The 21,592-nt window shown below is 50.3% G+C and overlaps 1 protein-coding gene across 2 annotated transcripts in view; it reads left to right on the top strand.

Moving 5' to 3' along the window:
• Dock1 (dedicator of cytokinesis 1) overlaps positions 1 to 21,592 on the top strand; it is a 447,303-nt gene that overhangs the window by 114,672 nt on the left and 311,039 nt on the right. The gene's annotated exons all lie outside the window — the stretch shown is intronic.

Below are 21,592 nucleotides of genomic sequence, written 5' to 3' on the forward strand. Positions count from 1 at the left end.
GTCTTCCTCCCACTTAGTCTTTGCTTGCCCTGTTGTCCCGTGGAATAGCCTCCGCTGTGCAAGGCCACCGTCCTCCAGGACGCTGTGGCGTGGGGTGCAGGGAGAGCAGGTGGAGCAGCCCAGCACCCTGTGCTCTTGGGCCTCCAGTGAGGCGACTTTCCTGGCGATTTATTACACAAAGGCTGTGCCATTTGCAGTTTGCTGCCTGCAGTAATTTTCTCAATGAGCGAGTCTTCCGAGTGATTAACTGGTGGCTGTCTTTCCACTGTGCTTTGTAACTGCCCCTTTTCTTCCTTTTTCTTGTCATCTTCTTTTAATGTATGATTTCAGAAACGTCCCCAGGCCTGTTCTCTTAAAAATACTTTGGGCAAGTCCTTTTCCAACTCTCAGGTTTTGCCATGCTCTCGGGAACAAGCACCGTGTGTCTAGTCGTCTCCTGGCTGCTGCCACCAGGAGAAACCGCTGGGCCAAACAGGAACACAGTCGAGCTTCCCTCTTCCTCCCAGGGGGTGCCTCGGCCGGGGAGGGCCACCGGGGTGTTCTGCATTAGTCATTCACCGTTACAAGAGTTAGTTCTAAAAATTGGTGACCTAGGGAAAAGCCACATGGTGTGCATCTTCAAGTTATAGGTTGGTAATTTTGGCAACTCAGTATTGTTTAGAGCTTCCTTATTGTTCCAGGGTTAAAATTAGCAATGTGCTGGGTACATTTACTACCGCGTCTAGTGCCATTTTAGAAAAACAGACGCATACCGGGTAAGAATAGATAAAAATTACAGGAAGTTTCGTGCCCAGAAGTAATTTTAGATTGCTAAATATATTCTTACATTATTAAATTTGATTGGGCTTGACTTGTGTCTTCCTGCCTCCCTTGAAGTCACATCATTTAGTGAGTGGAAACCAGGAAGAATTTCCTTCGCGGGGTGTTTTTTTTGTAAGATGCGAGCGGATCTGGTGACGTTTGTGCGTTGGTGCTGATCCCCCGTCTGCAAGCCAGATGCACGGGTTTTGTTTGGCAGGCTGCCCCCACCCCTGCCACCTTGCCGCTGATTTGTTATTCTATTATTTCACTATAGTTGTTCTGTCACCGTTGGAGATTTAAGGGCTCCTGCTGCGGAACTCTGGTTTTTGTGGCATTTTGACTTTTGGTTTTGCCGTGTTGACGTGTGAATACTGCTGTGAATTGCTTTGCCTACGGAAGGCGTTCTCCAGACTGTGCCGTTTCCTGGGTTTAAATGTTGTTTCCCAAAGGGTGGCCCCTGTTGGCTGCTTGGAGTTGGGGGATCTGCTGCATCTTCTGTCTGTGACCTGGAGGTCAGCGTGCCTCTTGTCTTCATGGCCTGGTCTGGGTGACCCGACGGGGGCTTCTCACTGTCAGCACCCTGGAGTCACCTTCGTGGAACAGAACCCACTACTTACAGCCCAGTCATGGGTGAGGGGCAGCTGCAGGGCTCAGGCCTCGGGATGACAGGGCAGAGGAGTTTCCACACTCACTTGCTGTGGGGCAGACTTGGCCATTTTCCTTTTGACCTAGCGAAGGTCTTTACTAGAATGGTTTAATTTAGGTGGGAGACTCACACCGTGGCTGATGGAGGGGGCTGCAGGGCGTGTGCACCCCGTTGCCCTCACTCCCGCTACCTGGCAACCACCCCAGCTCACCTCCGCTTCCCAGGTTCTGGGGTATCCGGTGCTTCTGGAGACAGGGTCAGCCAAGTGCCCCTTCACTGCCCCTCATTTAAAGCCCCCAACCTCAGGGCTACAGCCAAACCCTTTTGGAGGCACATTTTTTTGTGATACCATGATGTGAATTTCCCATTCTAAGGGCACACGTCAGCGGTGTTGGTGTGTCCACTGTTTTGTGACCACTGCCCTCTGCTTCAGAGCAGTTTCTTTTTTCTTTTAAATATTTATTTTTTTAGTTGCAGTTGGACACAATACCTTTTTTTATTTACTTATTTTTATGTGGTGCTGAGGATGGAACCAGGGCCTCTCATGTGCTAGGTGAGCGCTCTACTGCTGAGCCACAACCCCAGCCCCTTCAGAGCGGTTTCATCTCCCCACTTGAAACCCCATCAAAGATCAGAGCCCATCACTCCTCCTACACCCCTGGAAGGTGCCCTCCGGTCTCCATCTCTGCACCTCACTGCCCTCGCAAGCCCGTGGAGGTGGAGTTGGGGGTGTTTGCCCCACGACCAGCACAAGGCCTTCAGCGTCCCTCCCTGTTGTAGCTTGTGCCACTCTCCTGCCTTTTGAAGGCCGGATGGTGTTTATTTGTATGGATTGACCGTATTTTGCTCAGACCTTGACCATTGCGAGTAAAGCTGCTGTGATGTGGGTGTGCAAACCCCTCGCGCCCTGGCTTCCGTTCTCTTGAACACATACCCAGCAGGAGAACGGCTAGGTCATATGGTGATCTTGACTTCAGGTTTTGGAAGAGTCACCACAGTGTTTTCCAGTGTATGACAATTGTACCCCACTCCTTCTTTGGGGTCCTTATTGCATTTGCTTCAGCAGTGGTTTTCAGAAGCTCCTCAGGCTTGATTTCTGCCACGCTGCACGGTCACCCGGCTCTCACCAGTGCCACCTGGCCTTCTTACTTCCCGCTGCAGAAGACAAGTCCATCCCTGTACCCAGAGCCACCCCGCCTGTGCTGAGGTCTTCCCGGGATGGCTCCTGGGGGAACAGTGAAGCTCTGCCCCAGCTCCTTCCTGACATGGGGAACCAGGCTGGTTCCTTTTGTCCACCTTCATGGACTAGGGCTGCAGAGTCCATGTCCCGGCTGGAAGGGCATAGGGCCTGCCTATTCCCAGTAGAGCTTCCTACCTACACGCACTCTGTGTGTGCATAAAGCCGTGAAGAAACTCTGATGACACGCCACGAAGGTCATGTGAGTCTGAAGGGGAGGGAGACAGCTGACGGGCTGGGCTTGGAGGCCTCTTGGAGGAGGAGACATGGGTCGTGGCCCTGCTGTGTGACAACAGTGGATTGCAAGGCCAGATCAAGGTGTTTGGAGCATTGTAGTCAGGGTGACTCAGTTCCTCAAGTGTTTCCACCTTCTTTCTGGGATGATTCTGGAGACACTTCACACACCACACCCAACCATTCCTGTTCCTGTGTCTGGAGCCAAGAATTCCAGGATCTTTTGTAAAAGGAAAGTTTGAACATGAGCCATGACAAGAGATGGATTCTTCTTGCACGTCTGTGTGTTATATATGTGTGTGTATGTGTATGTGCCACAGGCATACATGTAGCATGTTAGTGTGAGAATGTTGTGTCTATGTGTGTCGATGTATGAGTGCATGTGTGGCTATGTTCTCTGTGCACAGATGCGTGTGACTTGTGTGTGCATGGGCATGTTATGTGTGCACATGTTTGTGTGTGCTCATGCCTATGTGATGTGAGCGTGAGTGCTGGATATGTGCCTGTTGAGCATGTGCAGGCATGTGGGTGTGCTGTATGTGTGGCTGAAAACTGTTCCTGAGAAGTGCCTGCCCTCCCACATTCTGGCCTTTTCTATTGTCGTCTCCTTTAGTCTATGCTACACTAATGGTTTGCACTAAGAATATTGCTGGTTAACAGCGTATTTTATGAACAGCTTAATGGATTTCAGCCCACATTTGAGAACCGATGCCTGTTACTGTTCTTTAGGGCTCTTCTCCTGCCTCTCCTGTGTAGTTTATTATGAGAATATTCTCAGTAGTTTTCAGACTTCTTCCATTGTCTTATAGAGCCCCAGGCCCCTGGCGCTCGGGCATGTGGATTGGACTGGGGTGAAGATTGATTGAATTCGAGGCCCCCCAAGCTGAGGTTGGCATGCAGCAGGCGAGGGCAACTGTCCCTGGGGAGCAGCCCTCCCTCTCTCTTCCCTTCTAACCACCTCGTGGTGCTGTTTCCATCTGGCCTTCTAGGAGGGAGCTGTGTTGGAAATCAGCTGTTTTGTAATCTCAGTAAATACAGTGGATGGGTGAGTTTGGCCCTCCAAGAGGTACAGTTTTAATTTCCTCTGACTTGAATTAGCGGTACTTGCTGGCCTTACATGTTACCCCAAATTCTTCATTAGGTGAAGTTTTTGCTGCTTTTTGCCTATTTCTGAACTAGCATTTGGGTTCACGTTGCTTCTCACACATTTGCAAGTTTGGAAAAATAGTCAGAAGGTACCAGGGTCGATGACAAATAAGGTGGAGATACAGCAGGATTTCCTTGTGGAGGAGATGAGGCTTCTCTCCATGGCTTTGAGTGGCTGCAGGAGCCGCTCCCCCAGCCCCTCCTCCTAGGCCCACAGGCTCCCTCTTCACAAGCAAATGGATTAAAATGAGGAGAATCATGCACCACTTCACCTCTGGGAGATTCCACTGCAGTGTCCCACCCTTATAATTGCCTGCTGGTCTCCTCATTTTGGTGCCTTCCCACATATGTCTACATCTATGTGGACTGTATATTCACATGTATGTCTACAGAACTGCCCCTTGGCATCCGCGGGGGTTGGTTCCAAGACCCTGCACCCAAACTTGAAGATGCTCCTGTCCCTCATAGAAAATGGCACAGTGGGGCGGGCATGTAGTTCAGTGATAAAGCACTTGCCTGGCCTGTGGGAGGCCCTGCCTTTGATTCCCAGCACTGCAAAATCAATAAGTAAATCAATAAATAAGAGGCAGAATGACATAGTATTTACACATGACACACGTCCTCCCACATCATACTTTAATCTCTGGTTTACTTATAAAGTTTCAGACAATCTGAAAGCTGTGCAAATAGTTGTTATGTTTATTTTTTAGGAAGTGATGAGCAAAAATTGTGTATGTTTAATGTAAACATATTTAAAAAAACTTTTTTTTTGATCGCAGTTGGTTATGTCTGCAGACGTAGGGCCCAAGGATTTGGGGCATGTCTTTATGTAAAATACACATAGTATATGTTCCTATGAATACACCACACACTTTTAGACATCATTTTTTTCTAGATAGATTTTCTCTTTGCCCATCTTTTTAAGGTCACCTTGTGGTGGAATCCTGACTTACTCGCCATCTTCCTATTTCGGAGCTCTCGGATGGTTTCTCCTTCTCATTTCTGTGGGTGCTTGTGACCCTCCTTGTCTGACCCCCCCTGTGCCTGGCCAAGGTGGATCCCGCCTGGTTTGCTGGGAGGCATCTCCATGTGCTCCTGGGTCCTGTGAAGGTCATGCCCTGGCTCTGGGACTCCGGCCGAGGTGGGGACTCCGTGTCTTTCTCAGGCTGGTGTTGAATGTGGGTCTGGGCCCTGCTTTCCGAAGGCCCTCCGGTCTGCCCTGCTGTCCTTGGCTCTGCGCTTCCTGGGACTGAGCTGCCCTCTGCGTGTTGCGTGACGAGGCCAGTGTCATCGCTAAAGATCGGTTTTATGACCTTCATGTCTGTTGGCACAGGGTTGCTGGCCATGCCAGGGAAGCTCTGGTGACCCACTGCTGGGAGCCACAGCCAATTAATATGATGCATGGCATTTTTGATTGAAAGGTGATGCCAGCTAGCCATTGAGATGATACGATTATGTTAAAAAGTACATTCATATGGATACCGGACTCCTGCTACGGGACTCCTGGAGAGTTCCCATTGGTTGGGAAAGTGCAGTAGGAGGGAATTCCGGGGAGGCGCTTGCGCTAGAGTTCCGGGAAGGAACCAGCAGAACGCCGCGTGGGTGGATCGGGAAGCTTCCCGGGCGGACGTGTTATTGGCGGTTCTTTCAAATAAAGTTTGTTCCTGTTTGAGTGGCTCGTGATCTTGTGCCCAGCCAGACAGCGGCAACTGGTGGCCCGTACGGGGACATATTGATAGATTCCTCCACTTTGAACTGCTTACAAAACTTGCCTGGACTATGTATCACTTGTATGCACTGTGATCTATCTGTTGATACAACAAATTATGGTAATGCTGGCGTATCTTTGCTGATGTGTCACCAGTGATGCAATTTTCCCTAGGAGTCGTCAATTGATTTGGTGTTGTGGCATTTCTGTATCCTCCTCCCTTCTACTAGTGATGGTCTAATTTTGGGGGCCAACAGAGGTGAGGCAAAGAACCTCACCCCCCCACTGGCACCAAGGCCAAATCTGGGGGCCAACAGAGGTGAGGCAAAGAACCTCACCCCCCCACTGGTGCATAGGCCTATCCACAAGTATGGCTATATGCTGGATCGGTAGTCAGTGACGGGTATGATCCAATTGCAATGGTATCAACCTAAGACAGGAGGCTGACGCCTAAAGGTCAGTTTTCCAATGACGGGTAAGAACCATATGTTGAATTGGACAAACCTAACAGGCACGGTCCCTAGCCACATTACTTGTTGCTTAATTAAACAGAAAGGGGGAGATGCTGGGAGCCACAGCCAATTAATATGATGCATGGCATTTTTGATTGAAAGGTGATGCCAGCTAGCCATTGAGATGATACGATTATGTTAAAAAGTACATTCATATGGATACCGGACTCCTGCTACGGGACTCCTGGAGAGTTCCCATTGGTTGGGAAAGTGCAGTAGGAGGGAATTCCGGGGAGGCGCTTGCGCTAGAGTTCCGGGAAGGAACCAGCAGAACGCCGCGTGGGTGGATCGGGAAGCTTCCCGGGCGGACGTGTTATTGGCGGTTCTTTCAAATAAAGTTTGTTCCTGTTTGAGTGGCTCGTGATCTTGTGCCCAGCCAGACAGCGGCAACCCACTGCCCCAGCCCAGGTGATTCTGGGTGTGGCTGGAACTAGCCAGTGAGCTGCTGTCCCACTGCAGACCAGCGAGCAGCTGGAGGTGTCAGGGGGTCCTTTGTCCTGGAGGGCTTCCTCGGTGCAGGCAGCGCCCCTGGCCTCCGTCTTCCTGTGAGGTGGGGGAGGGTTGACTGTGTTTCAGAGAGTGATTCAGGGTGACCCTGGACGTGTCTGGGTGTCATCCTTAGGCCTCTGCTCTTTCACCTGGGCAAGGATCTGATGGTTTGGATGGGGACTTTGTAGGTCACCTTACCCTGGCAGGAGATGGACTGTGGGACAGGATGTTGGGGTGGACGAGGCTGACTGCTCAGGAGCACTGGCTGTGCCAGGAACGGCTGCACCTGGTGGAGAACTGCAGCCTGGGGAGGGGTCCAGGGGTCCAGCAGCTGAAGGGACCAGCCAGCCTGCAAGTTGTGTCAGCCTCCCAGGACTGCGGAAGTGAAAGAGCTCCAACAGCAGGGATTCGACTCACAGTTCTGGGGATTAGAACTCAAAGTCAGGGTGTAGGGTTGCTTCTGTCTGGGCCTCTGAGGGAGAGGGTCCTTGCGGGGCTCCTAGGTGTGTCATGCAGCCTCCGCCCCTAATTTTACCTGGCCTTCCTATTTTTCTGTGGCCTCCGTTGTTCTCCTTTTCTTGTAGGGACACCAGTGTGGGATCTAGGGCTCCATCCACTCTAGTATGACCTCCTGCTGTCTTGATTATACTATAAAAAGACTGTTCCCAAATAAGGCCACATTCACTGGTTCCAGGGTGAGACCTGAATGTGTCCTGTTGGCGGACACAATTCCACACACAGGAGGAGTCAGCGTGGGTGGTGGGTGTTAATGGCACCCAGGCTGGAGGAGGTGGTCCCTAAGCCGGGTGCCTGTAGCCAGTTTGACATGGAGCTGTCAACCTGAGGCTTCCCAGGCCTCAGTGTGCACACCAACAACCCCACGTCTTGTAAAGATGCAAATTCCAACACTAACTCCGAGGAGTGCCTGGTCTCTAGCCAGCTTCAAGGGATGCTGCTGTGGCTGGTTTCTGGCCACTCAAAGTTACAAGTGTCCAGGCCTGCGCTGGCCCGGGGAGCATTCTGGCCGCTGTAAGCACCAGCAGGGGTCCGAGCTGGTGCGGCCTGCAAGGCCAGCTCCACCAGGGCCTCCTGCCCTCTGTTGCCCAGGTTCTGCACTATTTTGATTTGACAGGTTGCCTTTCCCCACTGGTGGTAAGACACTTGCGTGTGGAGTTAGGGTTCCTATCAGTGGCGAGCAACTGCAGAAGGAAAGAAGGTGGAGGAAATATTTCACAGCTCACTGTTGGTGGAACTTTAGTTCCAATTGCTGACAGCTTTCATTCTGGGGTCACTGGTCTGTGGCTCTGCAGGGGACCCCACTGTGTAGCTGAAAGTGGTCCCCTGACCAGTCCCTGCAGCCTCCTGCCCTCTTGATGCTTCCTCGGGGCTCCCCTCACCTGCCCTGGTGGGAGTGAGACCTACTGCTTTGGGCAAGGCTGCTTCTGGAGCTGCCTGGGTGGATGCCGTGCTTGTCTCTCTGACCCCCTCTCAGCCCTGAGTGTGGTGCTCACAGCTCGCTGCAGCAGGCCCCAGCGATGTGGAAGGACATCGGTGGCGGCCAGGGAGACCCTTCCAGTCTCACCACTCTCCCTCAGCAAACCGGCCGTTCACACTGGTCTTCTACCAGTGCTGGTCTGTGTGTTGGGGAATTTTCATAGTTACGGCATCGATGATTTTTGGTTTACTGCTTTTTAATCATTCAGTACCAAGCACCTTTCCGTATGAATATGTAGTCGTAATTATAATCGTGACGGCTCTGTGCTGATTCAGGACGTACGCCTGAATTGATGTGCATTCACTTGCTTAATGAAATGATTTTTTTTATCGAATTAATTTTTCTACTGTCGAATACTTGAATTTTGCTTTCAGGATTCTATACCTGCAGTGAATGATCTCCTTGATCTATAGCGGGTGGCATTTACCTGTTGCTTTAAATGTCATGACTGGTGTTCTGTGTTGATTACCCCCGTCGTGCCTACCTGTATTAGGGGCCAGGCCTTTAATTTGGGGTTGTAGAAGTCTGCCACTTCATCGCCTTCCCATCTCCCTTGCCGTGGAGCTCACTGGCAGTTAAACTCTCCTCTGAACCAGGACTTCTGCTTTTGAACCCAGGGTGACTTCTTCTCTTGCCCGAACCTTGGCCTTTAAAGCGCTCTCCCTGGTACCCCTCCTACTTCCGCGAGCTCGTCTCAGAGCCTGTCTCCTGCTGACATGCAAGGTGCGGTCCAGCCCTCTCTTCTCCCTGGTCCGGACTTATTAGTGTTCCTGCAGGAGGCGGGAGGTCCATAGAGGCTTCCACTTAGCAATCCGTCAGCTGTTCAGTTTTTTCATTTATTTTGAAAATCATTTCCTGTGTTCACTGTACCGGGTGCCAGGCCCTGGGTGCCGCCCAGATCATACAGTACGTTCTCTGTGTCAGTCGGCTTTTTGTTGCTATGAACAAAGGGTCTGATCTGAACAACCTGGAGGAGGAAGGATTTATTTTGGCTGAAGGTTTCAGAGGTTTTAGTCCATGGTTGGCTGGCTCCATGGCTTCGGGCCTGAGCAAGGCAGACTGTCATGGGGGAAGGACATGGCAGAGAAAATTTCCCATTTCATGGTGCCTGGGAAGCAGGAAGAGATGTCCAGGGACAAGAAGTACCCTCTCTTGGCCTGGTTTAGGAGTGACCCACTTCCTTCAAGTAGGTCCCGCGTCCCTCAACCTCCGCCACCTCCCAGTGGTCCTTCAGCTTTCAGTGGACTAGTCTGCTGCTGAGGTCGGAGCCCTCATGATCCAGACACTTCCTGGAGCCCTGGCTCTGAATCCTGCTGCTTTGGGGGCCCAGGCTTCAGCACAGGAGCCTTTGGGAACTTTCCAGATCCAAGCCAGAGCAGTGTGTGTTCTCATGTTCATGTCTGAGTGGGCAGAGGTGAGCCCAGTAACCCCCGCCCTGAGCACCCAGTTAGACCATTGCAGGAAATGATTTCAAGCGAATTGTCCACGTCACCTCTCTGTGGATTGTAGTAAGTCATTAACCAAAGTGAGGGTTGGGGTGAGGAGGTACTTTGAGGGGATAGAACCATTTGGGGGTTCTAGGAAGGTTTAAAGGAGGAGCAAGACAAAGTACAGAGGGAGTCACCTTCAGGTGGAGGCAGCAGGCAGGAGGTGCTTGCTGGTCAAAAATGAGAAGGTGTGTGGTCGTGGCTGGGGGTGAGCACCATGGACATCAGGGCTGGCGGTGGAGGTGAAGCTGTGTGCACGTGGGCGCGTCCTGGACCTGTGGGAGCCACTGAGGGTGCTGGCTCAGGTCACCACTGGCTTATCTGAGAGACATTTGGCTTCTGCCTATGGAATGGATTTGAGAGGCCGAGAGAGGAAGCCAGGGATGAGATGCTGTCATGTATCCACCTTGTCCCTGCTGCCACTGGGGCTGTTGGCTCTTGTGCACTGTGGGATGTTTAGCAGCACTCCTGGCCCATGCCAGTCACTCTCGCCGGTCATGGCAGCCAGAAATGCCTCTAGCAATTGCTGCTGTCCCTTGGGTGGGGCCTGGGGTCGAATGGCTCCTGGTTGAGAACCACTGGGCTGCAGGATTTGGGAAGGGGGTGGAGACATTTGGTCTAATCTCTAGGCTGCAGTGGTGGATCCTATGTGGAAGGAGAGGAAGTGGAAGGAAAGTGCCTTGGTCATCTCCCAAGCCTTGGCTGGACTCATGCACCTGTTGGATATTATGAGAGATGCACAGGTGTCGAGGGTACAGTGTTGCTGAGACTCTGCCTCCCTCTGGCATAGGAAGCTGTCTTGTGCAGTCACAGGGAGCTGACCGGTCCTCCCTCAGGTCTGCATTTGAACAGCCTCTTTGTATCCACCTGCCACTTCTAACTACATTACTTCTTTTAGGGCTGGGTTTCATTTTCTTTTACATCTCGTCTGATGTCTATTTAGTGGGTGCTGTTGGCTGACTGACTGTCAGGTTTGTTCTGATGTCAAGTTGGTTGTTGTTGGATGTGTGGTTGTATAATACAGCCAAGGAAGGTACCAAACCCAGACTCCCATGTGGTTTGGAGAGAATGTATCTGTTGCTTTTGTCCCCATGGATGGTGCAGCCTGAAATAATCCTAATCCCTTTCTATTTGTGCAGCTTCTCAGTCACCAAAGCCTTTTGATGCATGTTATCTCTTAGGATCCTCCCAGTATCGCCATAGTAGCTGTTAAAAATAATAATGAAAAGCTTTCTCAAGCGCTGGGCAGAGGACATAATCATGTAAAGTCTGGGCATTTTAATAGCACAATTGTTGATGGAAACATTGCTTTCCACATCCACTAGCTCTTGTCTGGGATATTCAACTGCACCTGTCCCAGGGAACCCTTCAGACAGATGCCTGGTCTCTATGAGACCAGGCTCACAGAGTCAAAGGTGCCAGCCTCTGAAGGCTGGTGTGCACTTTACTTTTGGAATTACATTTACAAATGGAATTGCCATGGATGTTTGTCAGTTCTGTGGCTTTGGGACCTGTTTTGATTGTAAATTGCATAAACCTCAAATGAGCTTAGAGTAAGAAGAAATAGATACCTTGTTTATGGATAAGTGACTCAGTATCACTAAGATGCCAGTTCTTTCTAACATGATCTACAGATTCAATGCATTTACAACCAAAATCTCAGCTAGTAATTTTGTCACTATTGATAAAGTGATTCTGAAGTTCATGTGGAAAAGTTAAAGATCCAAATAACCATCAGATACTAAGGGAGAAGAACAACACGGAGGGCATCAGTACCCACCTTCAAGTCTTACTGTACTGCTCTAGTGGTCTAATTGCATAGAGTCAACTCAGGTTGATTTCTGAAGGAAGGAAATCAGTTCATTCACACAGATGGGGAGTCCAAAGCATTGGGTGTGGTGGGTGCATCTAGGGTGCACAGATATCTACTCCATTGGAGGAACAATGACTGCAGCGGGGAGGCCGAAGCTTGCCTTGTTCTCATTGTACAGTAACCTTGGACACAAAGAGCAGCTGTCTTGCTCTTGAAGGCCATGTCAGTCCTCAGAAGGAACCTTTTCCCTGAGGCAAGGGGCTCTTCCTGAGAAGGAAAAGACCTTCTGAAGTTGAAACAGAAGTGGAGGTGTCCCAGGGCAGCAAGCAGAGAGAGGGTTGAAGCAGCCTTCAGCGGGGGCCAGGGAACTTTTCAAATGCAGCTGAAGCCAGTACACATTTGTGATGCTGTGGAAATGGGTTCTGCAGCCCTTCTTTGGGCCTGTCTGCAAGGCTGATGGAAAGGGTCATTAAAGCCTTCATTTAGAGTCGGTGTTCAGCCGGCATGACAAGTAGTCCAAGGAGACCCTGGAGAAGACTGGCCCTTCAGTATGCCCAGGAAGAATTTTATTGAGAAACCAGGTGGCGAGTTTCATTGCGTTAGCATGCATGAAAAAGGACTATTTTATATATGTGAACTTAAAAATCATCAGCTCTGTCACAGTTAGATTGGGTAGTTATAAAGTTTCATTAAAACTATTTTGCAGAATGTTATGATGGCGTAAATTATTTTGTGTGTGTGTAGATGAAACCGAGACTCTGGTAAGGTTGGATTCCAGAGCTCCTGAGTGTTTCCATCTGGGCGTCGGGGAGCCGGAGTGGGAAGGCACGGCTGCGTGTTTTCAGGGAAGCGCTGAGGAGGCGAGGGGACCAGCCGCTGGCTTCCTGCTCTTCAGTCCATTCTCCTGTAACGTTGCCCCAGTCACATTGTCAACATGTGCATGACAGCGGCTTTACTCAGTCCTGGGCCTGGCTGTACGGTTTCCAGGAGGAGCTGAGCAGTATTATTCTCTGTGAACTGTGGATGTGACACTTTTATAATTCAAGTAGAATCATTCCTCCTGTGGGGAGTCCCGCACGCTCAGTGTGGTACACCGAAGCAGGGAAGAGGTGAAGGGACCGAGAAGGCTCTAAAGGCACGTCTTATTAGAACAAAGCAGGCTTTCTTCCTGCCTGTGTGCCCTTCCCTTACATTTGGGGACACATTGTCAGAGATGCTGATTTTTAAACATAATTGTGTGCTGTCTAGATAAATGATGAAGGGGGGACTGCTGTCTGCTCCTCTGATCAGTAAAACTTACAAAAGTGTGAGGAATTTTGAGGATGTTTTCATAGAATCAGAAACACCTCCGACATTATGCACTCCACCTGGTGTGGTCAGCTTTCTGTCAGAATTATGAATACCTGAGACGGTCAGCTTGTGAAGAGGACAGGCACCAGTTTCAGAGGCCCCCGTGCATGATGGGTAGACCGGGGCTTTGGGCCTTGGCGGAGCAGCCCATGAAGGCCTGAGCGTGTGGGCAGTGGACCTCTCCCCTCAGACCTGGGAACTAAGGAGAGGAAGAAGGCCTTGGTCCACCTACACTCAAGGGCACGCCCCCAGTGACCTGAAGACCTCCCACTAGGCCCTGCCTCTTAACGGAAAGGTCCACCACCTCCCAACAATGCTGCACTGGAGATGGAGGTAGCTGGCGGTGCCTTGGGGGCAACGTGAGCTGTGGCTGAGCTGGGGGGTGTTCTGTGTACCTTGTTAATGGTAATTTGACCTGTCACAGAATCTGGATCCAAAACGTAGGAAGACTTTGTACAAATGGAATTTCCATCTCCTCCCTTTGATTACGTGTCAAAGGCAGACGACTGACAAGGAGACAGACAGTATCACTTGGGAGTCTACACTCCAGGTTACTGTCGGCCCTTTGGATTATATGTGTGTCTTTAAGTGGGTCCGTGGTAGACATGGCCAGCGTCTGTTCTCTGCTCTTTCTCTACACGGGGGTGGGGGCATCCTGACATGTCAGTGGGCTACACCTTCTTGCCACAGAAAGACCCCAAGGTTGGTTGAATCAGTGTGGAGTGAGAGCTGCCTGACAGCAGGTGACGCTGAGCCCAGCCACAATGACCAGCAGAGATGCACTGGAACAACAAGAACCAGAATGCGGGGGCCATGGTGTAGACCCCAGGGCGCCCCCAGACCCCAAAGTCTAAGGCCGAGGCTCTGCCGAGGGCATGGGGAGGGGTTCCTGCAGGGTGTGCTAGCTGCCTCTTTGGCCCCAGCTTGTCCCACTTCACTGAACCACTCCAGGTCCTTCCATCACTCTTCCCTTTCCATTTTAGGTGAGCCTTCCTATTGGCCGTCTGCCCCTGCACCAGGGGCTCCTCTGCGGCCTGGCCTAGGCCTCATCTTTCCTTAAGCTGTGAGTGGGCTTCCTCGCCTTACCCCAGGGTCTGCCCTTCTTTCTTCCTTCCTGGGGGCGTTTCCATACTCCATCTCCCCTGCTTGATTTTCTTTGGACACAGGACTTGTGCAGTGCCTCCAGTACTTGCTTCCACACATTCCTGCCTGAAGTTCCGCTGCAGTCTGCAGCCTCCACGGACAGAGGCAGGCAGGTGCCAGGAGCTCCTGTGTGCACGCTGAGCAGGCAGCTGATGTGCCCATGGGAAAGGCCATGGGAACGATTCTTTTTTTTTTTTTTTAATATTTTTATTTTTTAGTTCTCGGCGGACACAACATCTTTGTTTGTATGTGGTGCTGAGGATCGAACCTGGGCCGCACGCATGCCAGACGAGCGTGCTACCGCTTGAGCCACATCCCCAGCCCCGGGAACGATTCTTGAAAGAAAAAGATGTGTTAATTTAAGGGTCCACACAATCAGCTTACTTGATGTTTATCAAGCTCTTACTGAAAAGTTTCTGCACATCTGCTTCATATGTGACCTCTTCCCAGACATGGTTGTAGGTATCAGCATTTGAAATATATATAAAGCATGCTGTCAAAGATAGTGTGCACTGGGTTATTTGACTTCAGAGTATGCTCCTTTGTGGTCAGCTATGGACTTGTACTGGCTAGAGGCCATGGATAATAGTAGCTTTCTGTCTGCAGGAGAGGAAACCAGGTGTAGACCCCCAGGATAGGTAGCAGGTAAAGTGGTCCAGTGTTGAGTCATTGGATGTTGAGATGAGAGACTGCAGGCAAGGCAGGTATCGAAAGAAAGTAGCAAGTGGCCTGAAACCCCAGAGAGCTGATGGGACTGGCTTCGAGCTTTGAGGGTGCATGCAAATTAGGGGGCGGGAGGGACATTCCAGGGATGGAAGAGAGGAGAGAGCAAGGGGGTGGCAGGAATGGATTGGTGTTTGGGGAATGTGGCAACCCAGGGGCTGGAGCCAAGAGCTGAGTTGAGAGTAAGGACTGGGGTGGGGGCAGCCCAGTCTGGGAAGAGGAGTGTGGGGGTGCTCTGGTAGTCAGATGGCAGTGTGTGCGATTCCCAGCTGACATGCTGAGAATTGACATATAAGTTTATTTTTAATTACATTTTCAGAAAAGGTTAAGATCTCCCAGGGAAGACACAGGAGTAGAACTGGGGGGAGGGTGTCAGTATGAAAATTATATGAGTTCTTTAAATTTTTATCTGATGGAATTCTTTATTAGTTCTTTTTTTTTTGTCATGGGATAACTTTTTTTTTTCATTTATATTTTTAAATAAAATATGTTTTTAATTGAAAAAGAGCTTTCCTAGAACCTTGCCCAACCCCTCTCAGAGTTTGGTGGCTTTTATTGGGAGCCCCTCCTTGGTGTGCATGGCCATCTCACGCCCTCAGGACTGGGAATGTTCCATCCCAGGATGCTGCTTGGAGGTTGCTGGGCTGGGGTTCCAGGGCCTCCACCAGCTGGAGGGCAGATGAGATCCACTGGTATCCTCATAGGTGAGATGTATTTCCAGGAAAGCACGATCGTTTCCCATGTGCATGGGCCATCTTGGCTACAGGCTGTGCCATGTGCAGAGCCATCTCTGTGCCATGGAGGTCACCCACCCAGAGGCCCTGGGTTTCACAGCTGTCCTTTGCTCTGGGGACACCAGCTCCTGAGCCTGGCCCTGGAGGCATTTTGCTCTTGGTACCCACAGCCCAGCAGCTCTGGTTTCTCTGCACAGAAATTTTGTACTAGATTTTCTTGTTTCCATCTGTAAAACGAGGGAAAGGACCGAAACCCTGCTCTGAGGGTCCCTCTGCTTTATGTTTCCTGTGATCCTCTCCAGCAACAAAATGGTCACTTCTGACATAGACAGTGACTGCCAAAGGAAGCCTTGCATGGTCTGAAAAGGACTCAATGCCATCTCAGCCTGCACTGGAAAGCGGTGTCCTTTAGTGTGCCCAGAGACAGATATTTTTGCACTGCAGGAATCGGTCTTTGGAAGTGCGTTGGGCTTTGTATTTTAAGCTAATCACAGCTGCCAGAATTAGCACACTGGTTTTGTGATATTTAAAATCTTTACCTTGCTCATTTTTTTTTTTTTTTTTTTGACGCTGTTAAGTTCCGTGGAGCAGAGTTTCATTCACACCTCGCTTATTCATGATTTGGGATAATTAATGTTGGGGCTGGACTGCCAGTCACCTTTGCCACAGAGGAGCCGGAGGCTTTGCCACACCAATGCATGCTGCAAGAGGATGAGGGGACTGGGGCCCTCGCACCTGAGAGCGTGAGGTTGTAGGTGCGTGTCCTTCTCCACTCTTCTCCCACCAGCTGCCTGCCAAGCTGTTGAAGACCCATGAACCCCGAGTCTCCTTTCAGCTCAGAAATTCTGACATCTTGCCCGTGTCATGCTATGCTGGACTGTTAATTTCCTTTGGAAATTTGAAAGTGATAGCACTCCTTCTTTGGGGACTTTATCGTTCCTGCGTTTCACTCATGCCGTCCCTCAGCAGACTCCAGGGCTCCACTGCTCCTTGCGTGGTGACCTCAGTACTATTTGACATCCAGCCTTCTGCATCCTCACTGCAGCTGCCTCTTCTTGGACATGGAAATGTCACACCAGAGCTGTTGGGGCTGCAAAGTGACGGCTGCTGAGGACTTTGCTGGCACCTCCCGCTCATGTCATCCCTCAGAGTGAGCAGGGTCTGTGAGCAGGAAGGAGCCCTGAGTATGCACTTGACACTGTGCCTTGACAGCTTTCCCAGGCCTCTGTCAGCCGTCTCCAATGCTGGCCTCTTCTGAACCACTTTCATTTGCTCCGTGTTGGGATTTGGCCTTTCCTAGTCCATAATCTGGAATTTCCGGTCTTCTATTTGTGGGGGTGAGGTCCGGGCAGCAGGTCTGCACTCGTCCTCAGTGCCCTCTGCTCTCTCTGTGTCTGGTTGTTAGCTCAGATTATTTTCCTAACTTCCCCCAGCCTCCTGTGACCTTGCTCTCCACCCCTGATGACCCCTCCAGGTAGTTAAATGAGGCTTGGTTTTCTCTATGAATTCAATATGTCGTCTCTATTTGAAATGTTCCTGAACCCTTGGTGCTGTATTTTGGCAAAATATTTGGAGAATTTAAAACCTATCCATGAAAACCCACAGTTTCTTTATGAGGGGGCGGGCTGATTGAATTAGTCAAGTGACTCTCAGTAGGCGTTCTTCCTGGGGGAAGTGGCTGCTGGTGGTTTTGCTCTCTGTACCTGGGACAGTTCTTGCTGATTGGCCTGGGGTCCCTGTGTGCGGGGCTCTTTTGCCTGCTTGAGGCTTCCCACCTCTGGGCGTAGACAGGGACCTTTCGTGCTGTTTAATGTGTCGGTGGTCCTCGGGCCTGAGAAAGTGGTGTGTCCCGAGTCCTCTCCCTGCATGACACCCACCCACATCTGTTTTGCCTTTGATGCTGTGTTCACTGGCATCCTGGGTCCCCGAAATAGCTGTGGTTGTCGCCTTCCATGCAGCAGCAGCTTTGGGGACCCTGCGCTTCCCACCTTACTCTAGGGGGGACACCTGTGTCCTGGCTCGGAATTCAGCAGTCTCTTCAGTTCTTCAAGGACACCCTGAAGTGTGGTTTCTGTGAGTTCCTTTTAGAATCACCTTCACTGAGGCATGATTTACGTCCCAAGGCTGCAGCTGCTGCAGGAGCAGAGTTGGAAGCATGGAGAAGCTGTGTGTCCACTCCCGTCCTCTCTGCAGCGCAGCAGTGGAGGGTCAAGGTCTCCAAACCCTGGGATCCCCTTTTGGTCCCCACACTTATTCATGTGTCACCTCCAGAAATGCAGTGGCCGCAAGGAGGGTGGACAGGAGCCCTGCTCTCCTTTCCCCTGGGATTGCTCTGTGACTCGTCCCTGAGTGGCAGGTGTCTTCCTCCTCCCTCTCCTCGATGTGAAGGGCCTCTGGCACCTGTGGTCAGTGCTGGTTCCTTGTAGCAGTGTGGAGGGTTCTCCAGCAGGAGCCAGTTCCTCCCCCAGGAGGCAGACAGGTGCCTTCTTCACCCATGTCCTGGGACTTGGTGTCTGTCCAGGTCTGGTTCCACGGAGACGGCAAGTGGAGGTGCCTGTGGGAGAAGGAAAGGTGGCAGACTGGCAGGCTAGCAGGGCCAGAGCTGCCCGTGGCCTCCTCCCAGCTGCGCTTGTCCTCAGGCTCCCAGCCCCTTGGGGCCCTGTCCTCCTTCTCTGTCTGTGTGCCCAAATGCTCATCCTGCAGGGGTGCTGGGTGTTTGCCTCTGTGTCTCTTGTATGCAGGTCCATCTCCCTGCAGTGCTTGTGCCCTGCCCTCTCCCAGCTGGAAGTCAGAGTATTGCTCTCAAAATACACTGACAGGGTGTCCCTGCCTGCTCCTGATCCTCCCTGAGCCCCTTCCAGGCGCCTTGGGGGTTTCTGCCTCTCCAGCCACCTCTGCTGTGCTCCTGAGCTGCCTGCTTTCACTGGAGAAACCCTCCTATTAAAATCCGAGTTAATCTCACAAGAACTCACTGCTGAACTTCGTAGTGAGGAAGCCTGCTTCCTGTTGATAGATAATAAGACAGAGTGGAATAATTTGAATTCTTTATAATGGATGTGATTATAAATGATTTCCCTATTTACTCATATAAAGGGCTAAGTGGAAGATGATTAGTGAGTTCTGTTTTCTGTTTTTCCTAAGGTGGTTTCTTAATCTTCCCAACAAATTCCTGTGATACAGAGAAGAAAAAGAAAAATCCATTAGAAGTAACTTAAAACCTTTAAGAAGCTGTTTAGAGCTTTGAAGCGGAGGCCTCTTTCTATCCCTGGAGTATGTTGTGGCACAGGAGAGGAATCCGCTTACCCAGGCCTGGGCTGCGTGCGGGTTCCGGGGCCTGCGCTGCCGGGTGTATCTGGCCCAGAGCTTCTGCCAACGCCTGCCATAAATACTGTGACGGATTTTCACATTTGAAGTATTTATAATTTCCTATCTTTTTGCTCTATTACTCTTAAAAAATTAGTGTTGTTAAGGGTCCCAATCCTTCTAAATCCCATTAGGTAATATTGTTCTGTAATTTGGTGATTAAAGATGCTATTTTTTTACTTTGTTTATCCTTAAATCCTTTACCCAGTAATCTCCTGTCCATGACTGTGGGTATCTCAGGACTTACAATGAATAAATCCTTAGTTGGCGAGTGACTGCTGAACATTGCAATAAGTAAGGTGACATAAGCCATTTCAACTAAATATGGGCTTATTCTCTATGGGGCTGGTTCGCTGGCTTCTAAGTGCCACCTTGAGTTATCTCTGACCTTGCTTTTGTTAAGAAAGGACATCTGTTTTGAAGACGTCGGTCCCCAGCCAGCCCAGGGTTCTCTCTGGTGGTGTGGTGGAAGGCGCTGGCCCTGGGTGGACTCTGGGCAGTACCTGGGTGGGGCCGTCCTTGCGGCGTCCAGACACTTCTCTTTGTAGCCAACATAGGAAAACACCGTAATGTCCCTGTGAGGGCAGCGTCCCACCACAGGCAGGATGCCTTTCTGGGGGAGAGGAGAGACCGTTGGCAGATTCCTGGGTCAGGTATTCACAAGAAGAAATTGCAAGTTTGAGTTTCAGTACAATCAAGTGGGCCGGGTCTTTTTTTTTTTTTTTTTCTTTTTTTTTTTTTTTTATTTATTTTTTTATTGGTTGTTCAAAAACCCTACAAAGCTCTTGACATATCATATTTCATACATTAGCATACATTAGCTTCAAGTGAGTTATGAACTCCCTTTTTTACCCCAAGTACAGATGGGAGTCTGGGGGTGGGAGAGGGGGGACCTAGTGAAGAGGTGCAGAAGGGAGCAGTGAGGGGCCACAGGCCCTGCCCCGCTCAGGCCTGGATGGGGCTAGGGCTGGAGGAAACTGCCCTGCAGGTCCCACCAGCCAGACCTGGAAGCGTCCCCGACTTGGTCCTCACTGGCGTGGACGCCCGAGTCTCCCTGGATTCCTCCTCAAAGGTTCAGCTGCCTTCTCTTTGCTTCCGAATAACATTTTTCTCATTACTTGAAAAATATCAAGCAAACAAACAAAAAAATACCCCAGCGTATCTGCCTGAAACCTCCGTGTTGGTTGGGCATGACTTCAGAAGGTAACCGGCAGAATGAATAAAAAAGAAGCAAGGAAATTTAGCATATATTTGGCATTTCCCTGCCGGCATGAACACAATTGTTGGATGTCATTTTAAATAAGCCTTTTAAAGGTCACTTTAAAAATAGAATAATTGGCTTCGTTGTAGAGATCATGAAAATGTACCTAACAGATAAATTAAAAAAAAGAAAACAGCTACTGCTAATATGGTGTAAGTGGATACTTGTGGTTTTGGCAGCATCTTCCTGTGGCTCATAAAAAGTGCCATATCTTAAGCTTTGTAGGTTGGGGTAACAGGATGACCAGTGGGTTTTGGTGCTGATGAAGATGCTGATTTCAGGGCACATGGAAAAAGTTAATATAAAATAGCTTCATGAGATGGGAGAATGCACACAAACACTTCTGAGTTAATATCCATGCACTATGAGTCTTAGCTGGATGGAAATGCATAGTTAAATTAATAATTATTATAAGTAGACACTTGGCTTTTGTCTACATCCATACAGGTGTATATATTACATTGGAGATTGCCAAAATGTCAAATTCTCATTACCTCCAGGGTCACCTCACTCAGGGGGACTAAAAGCATTTCCATGAGCTGAGTGGGTGGGAGGGAATGTGCGATATCGGCTGCCAGAGGCCTCAGAAGGCGAAGAACAAGGTCAGGCTTGTGGGGAAAGAAGATGACTTTGCAGCTCGGCGTTTGCTAAGTGTCTTACTGAACTAAATGTGCTAAGCACCACGTTTGCTAAGTGTCTTACTGAACACTTGCCCAAACGAGGGCCTTTGTTCACAGTGCATGTGCACTAGATCCAAACTGTGCTTGCCAGAGTGAGGGGACTTGAGAGATGGGCTGGTACGGTGACATCCCCTTCTCGGGTGGGTGCCGGGTTCTCCCATGGCTAGAGCATCAGATTGGATGATCCTTGTGTTGTGACACTGAACCTGCATTGACTGAGTGGGAGAAATCCAGACCCTGACCGTGGTGCTCATGGGGGCAGGGGAGGGGAGCAGGCTTGCTCTGCGGACTCACCTTGCGTAGAATCATTGCGTAGAGGTTGGTCCTTGGAACTTTCAGGGTTGACTGTGGTCCAGGGGTTCTCTGAGCCATCCTGGTGACTCACTTGTCCAGAAACCAGCCAAGGGTTTGCTGGAACTGGGGCGGGGACGGGGACCTTCTCCATGTGAGGACACCTTCGGGGAGTTAGTGCCTTTTCCTAGGTTTGGATTGTAGCCAAGCCTGAGCCAACTGCCTCTGATGGAATGTAGGCTTTCCAGAGCCAAGCGCTGCATCATATAGGGCCATCTACATAAAGCTGAACCAAAATAATGTTGGTGTTAGTCATTAAATAGATCCAAGATGCTTTGGTTTCAAATACTCATCTTGGAAATAAACGCAGAATCTTATCCCGAGCCTTCTCCTCCATGGGGTTATTTTTATACGCTATTGTGTTGGTCAAATTCGAGACCTTGCAAGATCCAGGGCTGATTTATTTAATTTTCTCTGAT

The sequence above is a fragment of the Callospermophilus lateralis genome, chromosome 15, assembly GCF_048772815.1.
Source record: "Callospermophilus lateralis isolate mCalLat2 chromosome 15, mCalLat2.hap1, whole genome shotgun sequence".
Taxonomy (NCBI): Eukaryota; Metazoa; Chordata; class Mammalia; order Rodentia; family Sciuridae; genus Callospermophilus; species Callospermophilus lateralis.